Source organism: Microcaecilia unicolor, chromosome 7 (assembly GCF_901765095.1).
Source record: "Microcaecilia unicolor chromosome 7, aMicUni1.1, whole genome shotgun sequence".
NCBI lineage: Eukaryota > Metazoa > Chordata > Amphibia > Gymnophiona > Siphonopidae > Microcaecilia > Microcaecilia unicolor.
This window is the reverse complement of record NC_044037.1, coordinates 36,358,861-36,381,492: the sequence shown is the minus strand read 5'-3', so window position 1 is coordinate 36,381,492 and position 22,632 is coordinate 36,358,861.

Below are 22,632 nucleotides of genomic sequence, written 5' to 3'. Positions count from 1 at the left end.
GTTACCCAGGTTCCGCTGATATCAACTGGTTACTTATCTGGGTACCACCGTTGAACTTGGGACAGCCTTTTTGCTGTCCTAAATGAACTGGGTAATATTCCAGGTACAGCCACTGAATATCGATGGTGCCCTGGTAACTCTTGGCTTCACCCTGACTCAGTACCAGATAGTGCCATGGCAGTCAGGCACAATATTCAGTGGCACTTTAACATTGTTTTTGACTTGTAAATACTCGCCTCCACCTACCCTCCTCTCCTCTTTCCTCTACACATTAATTGATTTGCTTGCTTTATTTTTTGTCTATTAGATTGTAAGCTCTTTGAGCAGGGACTGTCTTTTTTCTTCTATGTTTGTGCAGCACTGCATGTGCTTTGTAGTGCTATAAAAATGCTAAATAGTAGTAGTAGTAGTAATTTACTAGGGCAGAGTCTCGCTGCACCCTACGCCTGGAATAAACTTCCTGAGCCCCTACGTCTTGCCCCATCCTTGGCCACCTTTAAATCTAGACTGAAAGCCCATCTCTTTAACATTGCTTTTGACTCGTAACCACTTGTAACCACTCACCTCCACCTACCCTCCTCTCTTCCTTCCCGTTCACATTAGATTTGATTTGCTTACTTTATTTTTTTATCTATTAGATTGTAAGCTCTTTGAGCAGGGACTGTCTTTCTTCTATGTTTGTGCAGCGCTGCGTACGCCTTGTAGCACTATAGAAATGCTAAATAGTAGTAGTAGTAGTAGTAGGCAGAGGTCCTCAACCCAGTCCTCAATGCACATCAAGCCTGTTAGGTCTTCAGGATACCAGGAATGAATATGCAAGAGATAGACTGGCACACACAAGAGATAATGCATGCAAATTTATTTCATGCATATTCATTGTGGATATCTTGAAAACCTGACTGGTTTGGTGTGTCCTGAGTATGGGGTTGAGAACCTCTGTATTAGCAATCCATAAAACATGCATTTCTGAGATGGCACAACCTGACCCGTCTAAACAGAGCCCTCTGACAACCCCCCCCCCCCCCCCCCCAAAACAGAGTCCCTCAACCTTGTCCATTTTTTCTTCTAAGGAGTGGCCTGGTGGGTGCAATTTGTGTGTTTGGTTGTGTGTGTGTTGAGCAACAAGTTTTAAAACCAACAATTTTTGAGCGCCAGTATTAGCAATGCATTTCGGTATATAGCACACAAAAAAAAACAAAAAGTGGGCAACCACGTAAAATCTGTGAGGAGCACTCTTAAAATGTATGAGCAATCGCTCATGTGCTTTGCTTAGAGGGAATATTTACTGCAATCCCCCTCCAATTCACCTCTCCCAACAGTAACCTTTCCTGTTCCAAAGCCTCCCAACAGGTACTATGCCATGATCCAATCCTCCCCTCCAACAAACAGCCCTACCATACGCATAAACATCTACACTAGTTGCTTACCGCAGCTGGGTTTGTTTGTACACCTTAAAAAAAATGTACTGGCACAAAATGTGTTTAACACACATTAACCAGTGAATTAACATGTGCTAAGGCAGTGGATTGCAGACCTGTCCTGGGGGAACCCCAGCCACTTAGGTTTTCAGGGTACCTGCATTGAATATTAATGAGTTAGAGTCGCATCTAATGGAGGCAGTGCATGCAAATCGAGCTCATGAATAGGCCTAATATTCAGTCAGTGGTGCTCAGCGTTTTACTGACCCCTACTACTACTACTACTTAACATTTCTAGAGCGCTACTAGGGTTACGCAGCGCTGTACAATTTAACAAAGAGAGACAGTCCCTGCTCAAAGAGCTTACAATCTAATAGATAAGAGTGAGACAAATATAGGACAATCAAGCCATTGTGACATCACTGATGAGGTTGGCTCTTAGGCATTGGTGGAATGAGGCATTATGACATCACAATCTCAGCTCTGGTTAAATCACTGCTATATGTAATACTACTACTACTACTTAACATTTCTAAAGCGCTACTAGGGTTACGCAGCGCTGTACAATTTAACAAAGAGAGACAGTCCCTGCTCAAAGAGCTTACAATCTAATAGACAAGTGAACGGTCGGTCCGATAGGGGCAGTCAAATTGGGGCAGTCTAGATTCACTGAACAGGAAGGGTTAGGTGCCAACATTATTCCTGGAAATTCAATGCCAGGCCACTGCCAAAATCTATCATGCTGTGTTGGTATATGGAAGTGGGTAGCTATGCTGCAGTGTCACAGTGACAGCATCCTTACTAGGCAAAGGGTACATACCTATTACAAAAAAAAATAAATACATAATAATACATCTGAAATACTGTAAAACCTGATGTGCTCATTTAAGTACAACATATTGTTTTGTTCTAGCTCAATATTTTCAAGATGTCGCTTTACTAAATCTATTTCCAATATCCCAAAAAGATACTGGTGCTGCTTTAACCCACCCCAGAGCTTTGGGATCTTCCTGCCGCTGTTTATTTAGGAGCCCTTTTACAAAGCCGCAGGAGAGCTAATATGCGGGTAGCATGCGCCAAATCTGCACTACCGCCATGGTAGCATGTGCGCCCGGCGGTAATTCCGAGTTTAGTGCGCATTGAATCCAGCGGTAGAAAATATTTTTCTATTGTGTATGCATTCCAGGCGGTAATCGGCAGCACGGCCATGTTGGCATGTGTTGCATGGCTATCGCATAGGTAGCATGTGAGTACTTACCGTTAGGTCAATGGCTGGCGGTAAGGGCTCAGGTCATAAATAGGCACATGCTAGTATTAATTTTTGCACACACCCGTTTCCCGGCCCATTAAAAAATGGCCTTTTTCCCAGCCATGGTAAAAAGTGGCCCAGCTCACGCCAAAAAGATGCGCCCACAATATCGCAGGCTACATTTTACAGTGGTTTTGTAAAAGGACCCCTTATTGCATTCAAAGTGCTGCAATTTTATTGTTACAAAAACTGGAACTGGTCAATCCTAGATCCTTGGCAAACAGGGGCGTAGCCAGACTTCGGCGGGAGGGGGTCCAGAGCCCGTGGTGAGGGAGCACATTTTAGTCCCCCCCCGCCATTGCCAACACCCATCCCCCCCCCCGCCATTGCCGACCTCGCCACCACCACCACCAACAACTTTGCCCCCCCTGCCGACGACCCTCTCGACCCCCCCTCCTGCCGCCAACCCGCCGTCGCCTACCTTTGCTGGCGGGGGAACCCAACCACCACCAGCCAAGGTCCTCTTCTTCCCACAAAAGGCTTCCTTCTGTTTCTGACGTCCTGCAGGTGGTGGTGACGGTGGGTTGGCGGCGGGAGGGGGGTCAAGAGGGTCATCGGCAGGGGGGTCCAGGGCCAAATCTATGGGGGTCCAGGCCCCCCTGTCCCCCCATAGCTATGCCACTGTTGGCAATAGGGGAACAGTATAGAAGAATTCCAATCTTCATTTCAAGGTAAGGGCTTTTTTTTTTATATATATAATCTTTCAAGCAGTGCGACAAAAAGTAGGCTTGTGCTATAGAAGTATCCTGAGCAAGCATTTGTCTTGTGCAAAAAATGGTGACTCTAATCTAACTCTTTGGTGCTTCTTTGGAAGAGGATTAGGGGAAGGGGGGGGGGGGGGTCATACCAATTTTGGTGCCATTTTAGCCCTCTCCAGTGCTTTGGAATCTTCTTGCCAGTGTTGGTGTTGGTCCTCTCACAGGGGTCCTTTTACTAAGGTGAACTAGAAAATGGCTGGCGTGATTAGCAGACTGGTTTACCATGTGCTCCGGCCACTTTCTAGCATGGCTGAAAAATGGCTGTAATCAGGTTTTAAATAAAATGGCCATGTGCTACTTTCGCCATTAGCGTGTGGCTACTACTGCCGGGAGCCCTTACCACCATCTATTTAGGAAGTAGTAAGGGCTCCTGCACTAATCAGGTAGTCTGTGGTAATGTGCCCGTACTACCCAATTTATTTATTTGTTTTATTTATTATGACATTTCTACCCCACATTTTCCTAAGAAAGCTCAGGTTCAATGCAGCTTATGTAACAAATTAAGAAAAAGCATTACAAGACAATTAATATTAATACAAGAATACAACTATTAAAAAAATGTCTTTTCATATTAGCTGAACACAGATCTAAAGAAGTGGGCGTAAAGTAAGGGGGTCTTTTACTAAAGATTAGCTCAAGTTATCTACAGCATGGCCCATAAGAATAAAATGGAATCGAGCTAACCTTTAATAAAAGACCCCCTAAACTTCTAAATAATCAACTGAGTGTCTGATATAATTAGATAATGAGTTCCAGAGTTTGGTACTTAAGAAAAATAGTAGTATGGATAGTTTTGTAAGTTAAGTTTTTACAACTTGGGAAATGTAACACAAGATATTATTTAGAGAATGAGGTGGCATTTTGTGGTGATAACTTAATGAGACCTATCATATAAGATGGTAAGATACCGTAAATAATCTGATGAACAATAGCATAGAGCTTGAATGAAATTCTTTCATTGATAGGCAACCAATGTAGATCCTTAAGAAGAGGAGATGCTTTAACGTAATGCAGTGGTCTATATATAAGGTGGGAAGCCATGTTTTGAGCAGTTTGTAGTTTTCCTTGGAGACTCTGCTTAATACCTGCATAAATTGAATTGTAATAGTCAAATTAGTTAAGACTAACAACTGAACTAAAGTGCAAAAGACTGATCAAGAAAAGAATGGTCTTAATCTTTTAAGTTTACACAATGAAGTAAAGACATTTGAGACTACTCTGGAAGTTTGGCAAACAAAAAAAAGTTAGCGGAGGATGTCTACTCTCCATCCTTAGTCATACCTATGGCAAAAAAATAACAAATATCTTTTTTACTGTAGGAATAGTACCACTGGACTCCTCGGCACATCCCATGATATGGCCCTTTTACCACACAGTAGGCCTGCATTAGACCTGCTACACCTCAGTAAAAGGGCCCCATACTGTCTTTCAGTTTTCATGGCACTGGTGCTGTCCTTTGCCATTTTACCAGTGTTATTTCTTGATGTCTCTGTAGTAGATGTGTGGCAGCAAGTTTTAAACAAATTTAATTAAAATGGATGGAAACCCTCAGTCAGAGTGCAGAATTGCTTGACTCATTAACCAAAAGTAAAAAAGCAGATCAAAAAAGACAAAAAATGGAACAGGAGGGTAACAGAAGAAGTGGTTTATTGCAAGGTTACCCGAAGTGGCCACGTTTCACCCTCAGGCTGCATCAGGGGTACAAAAACTGACTGCTGCTGGTGTTACCCCCAGAAATTCAATGCTAGGCCATGTCTGGGCTCCAGCATTGAATTTCCAGGTATACAGGGGTGGTAAAAACATAGCCAGTTATGTGCAATATTTAGTACTTAACCGGCTTTGGTGAGCCACATAAAAATAGAGCTAAATTTTACCTTGGCCAGTTAAGTGCTGAATATTGGCACTTAACTTGCCAAGTGCTGACTCCACCCCCAAAATAGCTGGTTCTGCATTGTATGCTAACCAACATTTTCAATGGCACTATATGGTTAAGTGCTGCTGGATATGCCCGGTTAGCTCTGGACAGGCAATTTAAAAGGCCAGGAGTCTCTACTAACCATTTAAATCATTTTATATGGGCCTTACATTTTCAGATATGTTCTTGACTTGGTAATACAATGTCAAAGGAAATCAAGAGACACCATTCACTGCACGCAAAAGATCAAGTCATCATTGCAGCAAGCAAGCCTGAAAGAGTGCAGGCTATAGGGCAATTTGACCAGATAAAGGTCCAGCTGCTTGTGGCATTAAGCAGCAAACATACTGCTTACATGACATGACACAGCAGTAGGTCAGAACTGTGGAGAGCATTGTTGCTCTGAAAGCCCTTGCCCTTACACACTGAACATATCACATGTAGCAACAACAATAATACTTACAAATGTAGACCCTACAATGGTTACACATATACATGTAGATAGCCATTTGAGTGAGAGACCAAAAAGATTTGTCATAATTGACACTGTACACAAATATGAGCATATCCATAATTCCATCTTGAAGCTCTGGAGACCAGTGCTGCCCCTAGGTTCATGCAGGTCAAGAAATCACTGTAAGGGGAAATATAGTGTTCAAAAAGAGATTCAGCAGGAATGAACATCTGCTTATATGGAGTGAAAGCATCAGACATTTCAATCCAGCATGGCACTTAGCATCAATACATTGTCATCACTGTTCTCCACGTGTAATGACAGCTTTGCCATTATAGTACTTTCCAGAAAGACAGGCATAAAGGTGCTTTAAAAGAGAAGAGAAAGATCTCCAAATGGCTGACCCTTTAGAGAATAATTCTCCTCTGTTATACACAAGAAAGCTATGACAGCACTGTTGCAGGGGTAGAATGGGGACATTTGGGTTAGGGTCTGGAGAAAATGAAGCCAAATATAAAAAATAAAATAAAATAAAACAATTTTTTAAAAAAGCAAGGAACCACTGGGAAAAAGAAAAAGGAACTGACAGGAAGAGCTGTCATTGTTAAAGAGATGCTAAAACGTTCAGTCCAGTGTACCACAACTGCTAAAACAGCAAATAGAATTGTAGGGATTATTTGAAAAAAAAATGGATGGCGGCCAAACCGGGAATATCATTATGCCCTGGGGACAATTTCTTCAAACTGGTTTGTTTTGTGCATACCATGACAGGAATGGACCTGACTCCTAAGTCAGGGCATATGGAGCATGATCTCAGTCTTTCAAATGTACTGCTAATGCTCGCTTTTATGCCTCTCTATGGATCTTGCTTTGGCCACACCATTACTGTGTGCAGTTTTTGGTGGCCCCATCTTAAAAGATATATATATATATATATATATATATATATATATATATATATATATATATATATATATATATATATATATCTCGGAACTAGAACAGGTTTGGAGAAAGGTGACAAAAGTGATAAGGAAAATGGAACACCTCCCTGATGGAATGAGGCTAAACAGGTTAGGGCTCTTCAACTTTGAGAAAAGATGACTGAGAGGAGTTAAGAGAAGTTTATAAAATTATTCGAACACTCCGTGAAACTAATGAAGAGCAAATGGAGAACAAATCATAGGAAGTTTTTTTTTTCATAGCAGGATTCAAAGGAGGTTTGGATAAGTTCCTTGAGAAAAAGTCCATAAAAGTGAATTAGACAGTTATTAGGTAGACTTGGGTGAGCTATTGCTCATATTTTTAAATGAGCTATGAGAAATAGACCTATTTTTTGGGATCTCCCAGGTATGTGTGATCCAGACTGTAAATGTAATAAAGAAATAATAAAAAAATAAATAAAAATAAAAAGGCATTTTTTTTGCAGGCATGCTGAAAAATGGATCTGCGCGCACCCAAAACACATGCCTACATTACCGCAGGCCATTTTTCAGTACACATTAGTAAAAGGACACCACAGAGAGGATATCCAACACAATGTTCTAATGGTTATTCTCTCCTTTTGGCCTCAGAAACCCTTGTATATTCAGTTAGTACACGTGCTCAAACTCTTTAGACATATTTTAGACTACTTTTTAATCTTATTAGTAATCTTCTCATTATGAAGTTCCAGTGATAAGAAAAACATAATAAAGATAATGTCTGGTTGTGTAAACCTTTTTGAATCTGTATGCAGTCATTTATTGAAATATTAAGAATGGTTATTTCCATATGCATTAAATAGCAAAAGGAGATGATAATATACCTAACCAATTTTCTAAGATATAAATGCTTCCAAGTTAATTTCACAGAACAGCATTCAGTTCCCAGTCATTTTCAGAAGGTATTGAATTAGATCTCTTGGTTCCTTTTAGCAAAATCCTGGGAGACTCACGACTCTCTCAGTTAGATGTTGCCAGAAATAGGAACTTATGCACGCTAAGCATGTCTTTTGCTGATCATCTCCCTTGAGAGCTCATTTACTAACAGCATGTGCCAACGGAATTAATATACAGTATCCGCTATAGGGTCCGTTCTATTCCTGCGGACAGTGTGGCAAATAGTATATGCTAACAGTACACCGTTAGGATATGATGTAAGCAAATGGCCCCTTTAATATTAATCATTATTCTTTTTGTTTACTATTCTAAAAGGTTATCTGGTTTGCGTGCAATTTTTTCTCCCCTGTTTTTATTTACTCAAGAGATTACACTAATTACCTTTTCTGTTGATTTAGGTTGATTGGTACCATGCTGTGAAAGAAATTGCATGTTATAACCTTGAGAGTTGTGTTCTGCCGAAAGGATCCGGTCAGGTTAGCCATAGAGGTCAGCTGCAGGAGTCTATGGTGGATGCTTCAATACAAATATTAAAACCTGGAAAAGCAGCTCAGGAAATGTCTGTGTAGGACAGTCTTAGCAAAGCTGCTTCTATGAAAGATTCTGGAAATAATCCCCCAAAACATTAGCGCACACAACTTTGCTTCTGTACCTCCTTCAATATCAGAATTTTAGTGCACATTCACTTGAGAGTATCCCTTTAAGTAAAAAAAGACAAAAAAAAAGAAGCCTCTTTAAAGCAGGGCCTTTTTACACAGTTATTGGATGCTTTTACATGTTTTGCGCCTTTCTGTCTCAAAATACCACCTCAGCAGGGTTGCAGTTCAAACCCTAAGGGCTTTAGGGTTTCTCTCATAGTCCTTGAAATAATATATTCCTTTTGAAATCTTCTCAAATGAAAAACAGTCCTCAAAATTCCTGTTAAGAGTTAGACTGGCATTAACTATAAGGTTAAAGGAGTGTTAGCAGTAACTTCCCCAGCTTCTGGCTGGCCCTTATGAACTCCCAAAACCTTTATTTCATAATTGCCTTTTTAAGGTATTGCTGTTCGCCTGAAATAAGCAACAAAACAGTTCTTCCTTACTTTTTCTCAATCTTTTCTTCAGTGACAAAAGCTCCCCTTTGTTAAACATTTCCCTGATTTGGGGTAGAAGCAAGGCAAATGGGGAAGATACCACCCTCTTAACCTGGTTTCTTTGGTTCTTTCCCAAGCTTTCCCTTTCTAAACTCAGTAGCTGCTTAAAAAAAAAAAAAAAATATATATATATATATATATATATATATATATATATATATATATATATATATATATATATAAGTATAGAAAAGGCTCCAAAATGCAGAAGTAGGCTTCAAACTCACCCTTCTATGTCCTTGTCATCTTGAGAAGTAATCTAAATCATCTAAAGAGATTTTCATATCCTCCACATCTAAAGGAGCTTCTGAAAACTCTGAAAGCTCTGGTCCATAAGTGCCTCTAACACCCTTCTAGCCCTGGGTAGATGGGACTCCCAGTATGATGAAGAGATGGTCACATCATCCATGTAGGCTACTGTGTTTTCACCATGGTCTCTTAAAAAAAAAACATATTAACCAGGTTCTGACATAAAACAGCAGCCCCGTTTAATCCAAATAGCATCCTGCAAAATTGATATAGCCCTTTAGGTGAACTAAACACCATTTTACTTTTGGATGCTTGTGTCAGAGGGATTTGTCAGTAACCCTTGGTAAGGTCCTGAATGGTAACATATTGCACAGTTCCGAGTTTATCTAGTAGAACTACAATTTGTGACACTGAATTAACATCGAATTCTGATAGTGCATTCATTTTTCTGAAATCAATATAGAACTATGTGATCCCATCTGGGGATCAGGAGTATTGGGCTCAACCAAGAGCTTTTACACTTTTCTATCGCTTCCATCTCTCTTCCATTTCTTTAATTAATCTTACTGCCCCCCTTTGTTTTGTTAGGTAGTCCATAATATTGCTGGTAGATTATGATGTCATGCTGGACTCAGTATGACCTGGGACTGGGGAAATAACATCATGGAGCTCTTCTAACATCTCAAGAAATTTCACCTTCTTTCTAGGACTGAGATGCTTATTAATCTCTACCTATCCCCTCTGCTTCATTTCACTTAACTGAAGCCGTATAAGATTTTGTTCGGCTACCTTGGTGATCTGTTTTAGTTTTTCCTTCAAACCCATCGAGTAGAGTATGATGTTTTGACCCTACAATTCTTTTGCTTCCCAGCTCTCCCTTATTATATCCAGCGCCTTTATAAAATGGCCCCTAAGCTTGGCCATTTGTGAAGTGACATTCAAAAGCTGACTTCATATGAAAAAATAGTGTAAAAAAAACCTGGAAATAATGCAAAATGCCAAAGTTCAGATCTTTTATGTTTCTTATGCAAAAAGCACATTTGCAAAGTCTTTGCAAAAGTATATTTTGAGTTGGTATAATTTTGTGTGAAGTAGACTGTGTAAATGTTTATGGAAAGTTGGCATTGATGAGCTTGCAAAAAAATGCTTCATGGGAAACATGTGAAATTTTACTATGGATAAGAAAAGAACTCATCCACATACACAGGAACATTTTGCTGAACTGTAGTAATTTTTTTCAGAAGCTGGAAAAAAAGTAGCCTTTGCGCATCAGTATGAAAAAAAAATTAAAGGACCCATTGGCCTAGACTGGAGAGCCCCCAACACCCTTCTTTTGAGGGGGCCTGAATACCCTGGTGATCCAGTGGTCATGAAGCCCCCCCCCCCTTTCCCCTGCCTTCATGCAATATTTAAGAAGAAAGAACCCCCCACAAAGCCCTGTTCCTTCCAAATGTGAGAGTCAGGTGACCCAGCCTACCTCATCTGTTCTTGTCCCCAATCATTCTTGCCTTGCCAGCTGTCCTATTGAAAATGAGGCCAATTGATCCCTAGTTGATAGCCTTGTGGTATTACCACTAAGAATGAAATTGGCAAATAAGAGCATTCACCCTTATTTTGCAATCTGTTCTTTAGTGATAGTGAGACTACCACCATCGATCAGCTGGTGCCATTTTGAATAGGACAGCTGGCAGAGCAAGATTGAATAAGGATTGTTGCTGCCCCAAATCTCTTTCCCCAGACCCCTTGGGGGAGCTGTGGTTCTAAGGAATGGGGTAACAGATAGGCCGTGATGGTCTGACCCTTACTTACATTTTAGTCTTGCACCAGAGGTGGGAAGTAGGGATTTTGCTTTTTTCCTCATATGGTGTCAATCCAGAATGCATGAAATTCAGGGATGTGGCAACATGTGAGACAAATGCTCAAAACTTAGCTAAGAATGTAAATGAATCAAGAGCTGATTTGCACAAATGAGTACTAACTCATGAACATTTCTGTGAATTAGTTATACAAGCCCCTTAGAGGCTGATGTGAGTGATCTCAAAGTATTTTTTTGTTTGTTTATTTATTTCAAAATATGCAAAGATACAGAAATGGTGTTTTTGTACATTTTTACTTGAGAAGTATCGTTTGGGGGAAAAAGCTCAGTTAACTAAGAGGCCCTTGTACTAAAAGTTCTCACATGCTAACAAAGATTAGCATGCGCCAAGTGCCACATAGTCCATAGTTATTGTTACGTCTGTGCTCCCCTCGCCCTCTGGTAGCCAGAACCGGTGGCTGCTATGGACTATCACCCATTCCAGACTTTAGCCCAGTCCAGTCCGGATCTTCCAGGCTGCCAGACTTGTCTGTTTTGTTTGATCCTGCACTGCACCCGTAGCTGCCTGATGATTGCTGCAGCTGAAGCTCAGCTGCTGCTGGGCTTATTAGCCATTTGGAACCTCTCTGCCTTTGCCTTTGCATTGCGTCTAAGGCCCTGGTATGTTGGTGCTTTTGCACTTCAGCCTGAGTTTGTTTCCTTGCTCTAGTTCTTGCCTGAAGTCTTGCCTGTTCTAGTTAGTCTATGTTTAGTTTAGGGTATTGCTTGTTTACTGTATTGCTTGTTTCACAGTCTTGTGTCTTGTTTGTATGTCTTTGTCTAGTTCTGGGTTTATCTATGTTTGTTCCCTGCTTCAGTGGCTGCTTGCAGCTTTCAGTTCAGTCTCCTGTCTAGCTGTGTTTGTTCCCTGTTTCAGTGGCTGCTCGCAGCTTTCAGTCCTGTCCTTTAGCCTATCCTTTCCCTGCCTTGCTGTCCCTGTGCTGCTTTGCTGTTATCCAGTCCTGCCCTGTCCAGTAAGTCCTGCCGACCACCTGAAGCCTGGAGCTCAACTCTTGGTGGAAAGTGGCCAGGTGCAGATGAAGCCTAACTGTTGTCAGAGTTCTGCCTTGCCCCTGGTGTGGGGTGGTTTTGCCTGCCACTGCCGCTCCTCGGCAGTGGCCCAAGGGCTCACAAACCCAGTTCCAGCTCTGAGAACGTGACAGGTATACAATAGGACATGCAGCATTTAGCATGCACTAATTCTGTTAGCGTGGACTAAGCTTTAGTAAAAGGACCCCTAAGCATCTTTCATGGATAGTCTCTGATGCTCAAAGAAAGGTGTGGAGAGGGTTCATTCAAAAGTGATGGTTCTAGACTTTAAAAAAGCAAATTTTGTTCAGATGGGGGATTACCTCACGGAGTTATTGTCTGGCTGGGAAACTCTTAAAGAAGTAGGAAAGCAGTGGGCAAAACTGAACGGAACTATTGTAAGGACAACAAACCTTTTTGTAAGGAAAGTAAAAAAAAAATAAAAGGAAAAGAAGGCTGCTTTGTTTCTCAAAATTAGTAGTTGAAAAGTTAAGGGCAACAAGGTTAGGCTTCATAAACTACAGCAGCGTAAAAAGAGGAAGACAGGCAACCATATCTGGAAAGGTAAGAGAATCTGGTAGAGTAGTCAGCAAAGCAAAGATGCAAATGGAAGAAAAAAAAAAACAAACTAGCCAATATGTAAAATGGGGTGAAAAGACATGTTTCAGGTAGGAAGGAGGGCAAAAGTGGCATTGTGAAACTCGAAGGTGGAGAGGAATATGTAGAAGCTGATAAAGATAAGAGCAAATTGCTCTGTATTCACAGCTGAAGGGCTGGGAGCAGAACCACAGAAGACAAACACAAATAGAAATGGAGGGGTGGTGGTCCCTGAACAATATTCAGAGGACTGTGTTCATGAGGAGCTGGCTAAACTAAAGGTGGACAAAGCAATGGGGCCGGATGGCATACATCCAAGGGTTCTGAATAAACTTAGGGAAGTTTATCATACTGGCTGACCTTTTCAATGCTTCTCTAGAATCAGGAGTGATCCTGGATGACTGGAGATGAGCAGATGTAGTCCCTCTCCAAAAAAGTGGAGGTAAACAAGATGTTGGGAACTACAGACCAGTAAGTCTGATTTCTGTGTTAAGTAAATTAATGGAATTGATTTTAAAACAGATTTGAAACTTAAATCTATGCATGCTATTTTCCTCTCCTGATCTAAACATAAATCTGGAATTGCCACCTCATAGTCTGACTAAAATTAGGTATGCTATAGACTATTGCATATACTTTTAACTAGACTTGAGGGGCCCTTTTTGTTAAGCAGCTAACATGAGGATTATCACTTGGTAGACAAATCTGTGTAAATGCTTCTTGCATGAAAAAGGCAGCCAGCACAAGCATGATCTTGGCATGACATATGTTGGTGAAAGTATATAGGTCATTACCATGTGCTAGTTGTTTGGATTGCGAATAGTACAGCTGAACTTACTGCCTCAATAGAAAACAAGTGTAGCCACACTACTGGCAGTCTATTAGCACAGCTGTTGTCAGCTCATTCTCTCCCCAGAACTCCCAATTTGTAGAACTGCCCCATTACATCCTCCAGGTTTATAGAGAATTCATTCAGTTTCTCCAACTTGTCAGCTTTGAATACCATTTCTGGCACTGGTATACCACCCAAATCTTCCTCGGTGAAGACCGAAGCAAAGAATTAATTTAATCTCTCCGCTACAGCTTTGTCTTCCCTGATTGCCCCTTTTACCCCTCGGTCATCTAGTAGTCCAACCAATTCTTTTGCCGGCTTCCTGCTTTTAATATACCTAAAAGTTTTTTACCATGTGTTTTTGCCCTCAACGCAATCTTTTTTTCGAAGTCCCTCTTAACCTTCCGCCTGAGGGGTGATATGATAGAGGTCTACAAAATAATGAGTGGGGTAGAGCGGACAGATGTGAAGCATTTGTTTACGCTTTCTAACAATAATAGAACTAGGGGACACAAGATGAAATTAGAATGTGGTAGGTTTAAAACAAATTGGAAAAAGTTTTTCTTTTCTCAGCGTATGGTTAGACTCTGAAACTCATTGCCGGAGAAGGTAGTGATGGCAGCTGGCCTTGCTGAGTTTAAAGGGGGTCTGGACAGATTCCTGAAGGAAAAGTCCATTGATCGTTATTAAATTCTGGGTTTTTGCCAGGTTCTTGGGGCCTGGATTGGCTGCTGTTGGAGACAGAGTGCTGGGCTTGATGGACCTTTGGTCTTTTCCCAGCATGGCAGTGCTTATGTACTTATGTACTTATCAGCGCTTTGCATTTGACTTGACATTCCTTATGCTGTTTCTTATTATTTTCAGTCGGTTCCTTCTTACATAGAAACCTATGGAACTTTGGAAGGCTAAGTGCTTTGAAAATATGCCTCAGAATATATTTGACATGGGCATCCAGGATGGCGTTTTTGAACAGCATCCACGCCTGATGTAAATTTTTGACCCTCACAGCCGCTCCTCTAATTTTTTTTCACCGTTCTTCTCATTTTATCATAGTCTCCTTTTTTTAAGGTTAAATGCTAATGTGTTTGATTTCCTATCCAGCTTATAATCGAAAGAGAAAAACGCCTATGTTGCGACCCAAATCGGGAGATAGACGTTTATCTCCCCAAAACGAATAAATCGGTATAATCGAAAGCCGATTTTGGACGTTTTTAACTGCACTCCGTCGCGGATGCGGACAAAGTTGATGGGGGCATGTCAGAGGTGTGGTGAAGGCGGAACTGGGGCGTGGTTATCGGCCGAACAGAGATGGGCGCATTTCACCGATAATGGAAAAAAGTATGCGTTTGTAGCTAGAATTGAGGGCACTTTTCCTGGACCCTGTTTTTTCGCGAATAAGGTCCCAAAAAGTGCCCTAAATGACCAGATGACCACCAGAGGGAATCGGGGATGACCTCCCCTGACTCCCCCAGTGGTCACTAACCCCCTCCCACCACAAAAAATTATGTTTCACAACTTTTTATTTTCACCCTCAAATGTCATACCCACCTCCCTGGCAGCAGTATGCAGGTCCCTGGAGCAGTTGTTAGGGGGTGCAGTGGACTTCAGGCAGGTGGACCCAGGCCCATCCCCCCCCCTACCTGTTACAATTGTGCTGCTTAATGCTTAGTTGTCCAACCCCCCCCCCAAACCCACTGTACCCACATGTAGGTGCCCCCCTTCACCCCTTAGGGCTATAGTAATGGTGTAGACTTGTGGGCAGTGGGTTTTGAGGGGGATTTGGGGGGGCTCAACACACAAGGGAAGGGTACTATGCACCTGGGAGCTCTTTAACCTTTTTTTTTTGTTTGTTTTTGTAAAAGTGCTCCCTAGGGTGCCCGGTTGGTGTCCTGGCATGTGAGGGGGACCAGTGCACTACGAATCCTGGCCCCTCCCACGAACAAATGCCTTGGATTTATTCGTTTTTGAGCTGGGCGCTTTCATTTTCCATTATCACTGAAAAACAAAAACGCCCAGCTCACAAATTGTCGAATAAAACATGGACGTCTATTTTTTGCGAAAATACGGTTCGCCTCCGCCCCTTCACGGACCCGTTCTTGGAGATAAACGCCCATGGAGATAGACGTTTTCCTTCAATTATGCCCCTCCATGTATACTTACTTCAAGTTCGCTCCACATTTCTCAGTATAATACACAAGCCTATTACACAAACCTTTCCTATAATCCAAGTCAGTTTTTCCATTAAGCAGCCAAAAAAGGTTTAGCACTGAATGATTGCATAGTCCTAATCAGATGGAAAGATACCTTGTTAACAGACAGCTGAAGGGGCTATCATTGAAAACCTCCCATTAACCTCACACGATCTCCTTTTTCTTAGTAACTGGCTATAGCTATTATGTCAGTTGGTTTGGTTTTGCTGAATTATGTATTTCAGTTAGTACGTGGGATGAGGTTTCAGACATAATTCTACAGCCCAAAGATAATAACTTATTCTAAATCCTGTAAAAAAATAAAAGATGGAATACTGTAAAGTGTGGACTGCTACAAGCAGCAAAACAAAGCATATCTGCTAAAATTGCTGAAAATGATCTACATAGCAACACAGTAAATGACGACCGATAAAGACCCACATGCTCCATCCAGTCTGCCCAACATGGTGGCCAGAGCAGCACCCGCCACTCTGTGTGGACCTCAGCTATCTATGCTTAAATAATGGTTGACAAGTCTCCAACATGCCAACCACATATAGGCAGCCAAACATGATGGAATCTGTAGATATAGATAGGTATAGATATATAGATATACAAATACAAAACAATTATATATCTACAAATACAAAAAATAGTTTTGGTTACAACAACAAATATATATATAATTTATTATCTCTAAACCAGTTTGAGGGTTTAGAGATAATAAAGTTTTAATTAGTGATATATCAGCCTCATCTGAACAAATCACAACCTTTTGCACTCAGATAAGAAAGAAAAAAAGAATACAAACAAGAAGGAAAGTGGGGAAAAGAAAAGCTGAAACAGTTTAAAATTAGAATTTCCCAGCACATGTCCATTTTGAATGCTAATTAATTCTCAGATTTAATCTTACACCAAGATTGTGTTTGCCACTTTCCTCCAGTGAATACAACAGAATTAGTTATGAATTATAAAAACGCATCTTTATTACTGCACCAGTTGATTGGGTTATACTATGTGCCATTTGAGGATTACATGAACTAATTAATTAATTTGCTATCTTTAAGGGAAGTTAGTGTTCTTTCTTACGCTTTCTAAACAGTACAATTCTCCGGCTTCCAGAAGGCTGTGACTGGAAGAGCTATATCAAATGATCTTTCAAAAGATACTATGCTTTGAGTCAAACTGTATGCTATTATGTTTAAAACAGAGAGTGCTTCATGCATTGAAATCTATTACACAGCGAATAAAAAGCAAAAAGCAAGGCCATTTAGAAGAATCAATGTAACATGTTTAGTTAGAATATTATTAGTTTAAGTAAGTTTCTTAATTGAAAAGTTGGAATGCACAACATGCTGACTAATTGAACATTTTTGATAAAACCTCCGTGCCACATTAGCATGGATGACATGTCAAATATTCTATGAACGTATTTTGTACTATGAAAAATGCCAAAACTTCTGATGTATTCTGTCCATATATACATTTTGACTTATTTTCTACCCAATCCAAACTACTTGAATACTACATGGATTTATAGGAGTACAATCAAATGGTTTCACAGTTATAGAGTTGTGAGACTTGACTATCAATGCCAAGAAATCACCTCATTGCTATGCATCAAAAATTAAACTAAGCAAAACATTAATTCAAATCTTCATTTTTGGACGTTTCAGCCCACAGGCAAATAGAAGGGTCCTTTTACTAAGGTGCGCCTAAAAATGGCTTGTGGTAGTATAGGCGCGGGTTTGGGGAGTGCGCCAATGCATTTTTCAACGCGCCTGGAAAAAAATGCCTTTTTAAAATTTTTGCCGAAAATGGACGTGCAGCAAAATCAAACTTGCCGCATGTCCATTTTGGGTCTGCGACCTTACCGCCAGCCATTGACCTAGCGGTAAAGTCTCACGCGGTAACCGGGTGGTAATGACCTACGCGCCAAATGCCACTAATTTTTTGGACGCGCACCAAAAATGAAATTGCTTCAAGAACCACATGGTAGCCGTGCGGTAACTCCATTTTGGCATGTGTTGCGTGTGCTTAGACGCTTATGTGGCTTAGTAAAAGGGCTCCATAGGGTTTTCTCAAATACTTGCCATAAAATCCCTCATTCTAAAATCTGCATGCTGGTTTATGCATGTTACTGCACGTTAGGCCCTATTCTATAAGGTTAATACGTGCTATAATGCATAACTGCAAGAGAGGTGTGAATGTGGGAGGGGTATGGGAAGGGCAGGTACATGCCAAGCACTTATATGCTAACTTTTTAGCATACTGTCAGTTACATGCATAACTGAGAGCACTTAGGCACAAGCATTAACTCTAGCCTTTGTCAAAGCATAAGTGGTTGCACCTAAAGTTAAGTGCGTAAAACCCGACTTATGCTAGTATTCTATAAAGGCAATTATGTGCATAATTGCCAATATAGAATTTTTGCCTTAGGGCTAGATTCTATATATGGCACTGAAAAATTGGCGCCAAAAACCACTATTCAATAAGCTATATTTAAAGGGATCCTTTCACCAGGCTGCGGGAAAAAGGACCTTGCGGTAGCAGCGGAAGTCATTCTTCCTGTACACCAGGGCCTTTTTTACTACAGCTGGTAAAAAGCCCCTAAAACATGGCCGTGTGGTAAGATTACTCTTTTCACATGGCCATGCGTGGGGGGGGGGGGGGGGGGAGCACTTACAGCCACCTATTGAGGTGGCGGTTAGGGCTCCCACAGTAACCCAGCGGTAACAGGGCAATGTGCAGCAATGCCAATTACCTCCGGGTTAGCACTGTGCTATAAAAGGAAAAATGTTTTATGGCGTACTGGAAATGGCACACATTCGAGGTTGAACTATTGCCAGTGGCCCCATTGGGCCAGCAGTAGTTCTGGGTTAGCGTGCGGTAAGCCTGTATTGGCTTACCGCCACTTTGTAAAAGGGACCCAAAGTTAGGCATGATTTATGGACTAGCGTTTATACCCAGGAATTGTGCCTAACTTTAGGCACGGCCATTTGCAACAACTGAAACATGGTACAAATGTACACACCTATCCCTATAACAATGCACATTAATTTACGAACATCCCCATTACACCCATGACCTTCCCATTTCCATGCCCCCTTTTTCAGATTGTGCATAATTTTTAGGCACAGATCTTGTGCCTAAATTTACATGGGTAAATGGCAATTAAATCTAATTAGTGCCAATAATTGCTTGATAAAAAAGGCAATTATTAGTGCTAATTAGCAAATTGAACACACGCTCAAATTTACACACCCAGATTTTGGTGATTTTTATAGAATTAGGGGGTTAGCGTACTTCATCCTAGCACCAGTATTTGAGTACGGTACAGTACTGAGTGTACACACATAAACAGCCTGTAACAGTTGGTGTTTAAAATAAAATGCTGACAGCTCCAGGCTGGAGATTATCCCCTCCATATGATATATACCATATCAAACACGCAGGCTTTTATTTTGTTTTGGAATGTATATAGCATTTTTTGATGAAGGCATAAAAGCAAAGAGTTCCACAAAAGGGGACCTACAGAGAAAGTTCATGTACAAGTGGAGCTATTTCTAACCATTGCTGCCGTTGGTACAACTAAAAGTTCTTGCCTAATGGAATATAAGGATCTTGAAGGTACACACAAATCTGGTAGGAAGGTCAGTTAATTTTCTATCAATTTATGTATAAGCCTGAACACTAAACACAAACATTTGAAATGCAATCTAAAATCAGTCAAGTGCACCTCTTGATGAAATTGCCCTAGTGTGTCAGATAGCTGTAGTATGTGGGGGAAAAAAAATATCCAGCACTGATATAATGTCCCTTTGTGGCCACTGAGGAGGAAGCTGAAGAGGGAAGAGTGGAAGTGGTGTTAAGCTAGGGATTTTAATGCAAGGGGCTCAGACAAAAATTTGGCCATCTCTGAATAGGCCGAAAGACCCGTTTCAAACTGTTTGCAAGTTAACACAAAGATATATGAATACAGACAGGCTGGTGAAGCTGGACCCGGCTCAGTTTGGTGAGTTCTTAGTTCAATTTTGTTTACTACATTTTTAAAGAACAAAGGCCCCCTTTTACAAAGTAGCAGTAACACGGGCTTACCGCTAGCTAAACAGGAAGTACCGCTGGGCTATCACAGCAGCCCGGCTGTACTTCCCACCCCTAGCGTGCTGACATATCCAGTGCTACAAAATTATATAATTTTGTACTGCCAGGTTAGCGTGGGAGCCCTTACCACTATCTCGATGGGTGGCAGTAAGGGCTCCCCCCTGAAATGGCCACGCGGCAAGTGCTTTACTAGCCGCAAGGCCATTTTCTGTAGGAAACAGAGACTTCCCTTTTACCTGTTGCGGTAAAAGGGGGCCTCGGTGCATGTGAAAAACATGTGTTGACACCAGCGCAGGCCCCCTTTTTTCATAGCTTGGTAAAAGGGGCCCAAAGAGTATATAAAGATTTGGTATATCACAATACACAATAGCAAAAATACACAAAGCCCTAATTCTTTAAGCTTAATGCACAATTTTCCATTTAGCGCACAAAGATGCCCACACCAGTTATAGAATGCCTGTAACTGGTGTTAAGTGGTACGAATTGGTACTAATTAGAAGTTACACATGTAACCACCCTTAGTTGGGATTCTACAAATCGTGTGTGCAAAATCCATAACACCCAACTGCAAGGGGGAGTGTGGGCCCAGGAAGAGCATGCCTAGCACTTACGCTCTTGGGTTATAGAAGACTATCTGTTACTTGCCTAATGTGACAGCAATTAGGCACAAGCATTTTCTCCAGCCTTTGAACTAATATAAATTGCTCAAGCTTAAAGTTTGGCACATAACTTAGGACTTACACTATTAGAACAGCAAGCAGGTCCCTGGAGCAACCTAGTGGTCAGTGTAATGTAGTGCACTGTAGAGATAGGAACCCAAGCCCATAGCCCACTCTGTAACACTTGTAGTGTAAAGTGTGAGTCCTCCAAAACCCACCAAAATCCTACTGTACCCACATATAGGTGACACCTGCAGATATAAGAGCTATTGTAGTGGTGTATAGTTGGTTATAGTAGGTTTTTGGTGGGTTTTGAAGGGCTTGCCATATAATATAAGGGGGTAATGGTGAGTTGCGTACCTAGAATCATTTATGTGAAGTCCACTGTAGCACCCTCTAGGGTGTCCCACTGCTCTGCTGGGATATCTGTCATGCCAGTCTGCTAAGAATGCTGGCCTCTCTCCCCGTACATCCCAATGGTTTGTTTGTCCCTTCACGCCTTGTTTTAATTATTTAAGAGATGTTATTGGTTTTAGACTGATTTTATGCTTGATTGTATATGTTGACTTTGTGGTCTGCCTTGGTTAAGGTGGAATATAAATGAATAAACCATAAATCACAATTGGTAACCAATGCAGTTCTAACAGTATTGCAATAATGTGATCAATCCTACCTCACGTAACGACTCTTGCACCTATATTTTGGACAAACTGTAAATGTATTACAATGATGTGGGCAGGTCCTAATATAACTCATTAGAATAATAAGTAAAATAATACCAGAGTCTGGACAACCATACAAAAATCTTCCAGTTCCAAACAATGTACAGTTTGAATTCATGCACTAGAATTTAAGACATCAATAGTTTGTTAGCCGAGTGTGGAAAATATTCCTCCCCATTTGAAAGTGCTGGCGTTTTCCTTACTGATTACAAGGAAGCAAGGAGGAATAAGTGTTTCTGCAAGCCTCTATATATAAAAGGCACCACCAACAACGTTCTAAATGAAGCCTCCAGCCGGAAGTGTGAAGGGGGAGAGATATCCGGTTTCCCCATGAGTGTCTGCCCCGCCCTCGCTCTCTCTGTAACACAGTGAAGGAAAACACAGCAAAGCACGAAATCAAATCGCTCTCTCTGTAACAGTGAAGGACTCAGAGGGGGGAGGGGAGAGAGGGCAGAAGCCCTCACTATCTCTGTAACATAAACACAGCACAGCAGGAAACTTAACACTGAAGGACTCGACTCCGAGGGGGGAGGGGACAGAGAGGACAGACAGCACAGGGGAAGGGAGAGAGGGCAGAGGGCAGAAGGCAGGGACACACACACTCCCACTTGCACACAGAAGAAAACCTTGCTAGCCCCCGTTTCATTTGCATCAGAAACGGGGCTTTTTTACTAGTATCTAAATAAAATGCAGTGAAGACTGGAGTTTGAACAGTCAACTTGAGTTTCTTGATCTTAAATTGCCTATATGTTATCACTCAAGTATGGTCAGTTTGCTTTCTATGACTTTTCTACATAATAAAATCTATCCACAATCAAATGGGTTCTCAAAAGTACAAATAACAAGCACACTTGTTAGTGTTAGGAGGAAAAAGGCCTCGAGAAGCCCCCAGACATACAATTCAGTCTATGGGGAGCTGGACTTCCTCATCATCGGTCCCCAAAAAAACCTCCGTAAATGTCTACATAATAGACATTACCAAAGTGATTTTGCACGTGTTTCAAGGGATAATGATGTTTAGCCCTAGGGAATTGAGGCAGGCAATGCATTCCATGGATAAGAGAACTGCAGACTCAAAACGCCTCAATAAATTATTCCATTGTTCCTATTCAGCTATATGTATATCCTCTGTGCCAACTTGTAATATCAATTTTTTTTCTTTATCATCTTGTCCAAAATGTTGCTCACCTCGGTCTCCTTTTTAATTAACTTTTTATTACCATTTCATTATTTATATTGAAAATGAAGCATGCATAATAGTGATGAGTCCAAAAGCAAAATTATATAAATAGCAGGGAAAAAGATCATCTCTGCATTACCCCATAAGAATGGGAACAAAAATGAGGGGGGGGGGATGTAGGAAAAATAAAGAAGTGAAATCAGAAGATAAATTATTGTACCTGAATATATGTGTAAACTGCTTTGAATGTAGCTGCAAAAAAAACTCAGAAAGGCCGTATATCAAGTCCCAGTTCGCTTTCCCTATTTGAGATTCTAGATGGAATGTTGCTACTATTGAGATTCTGT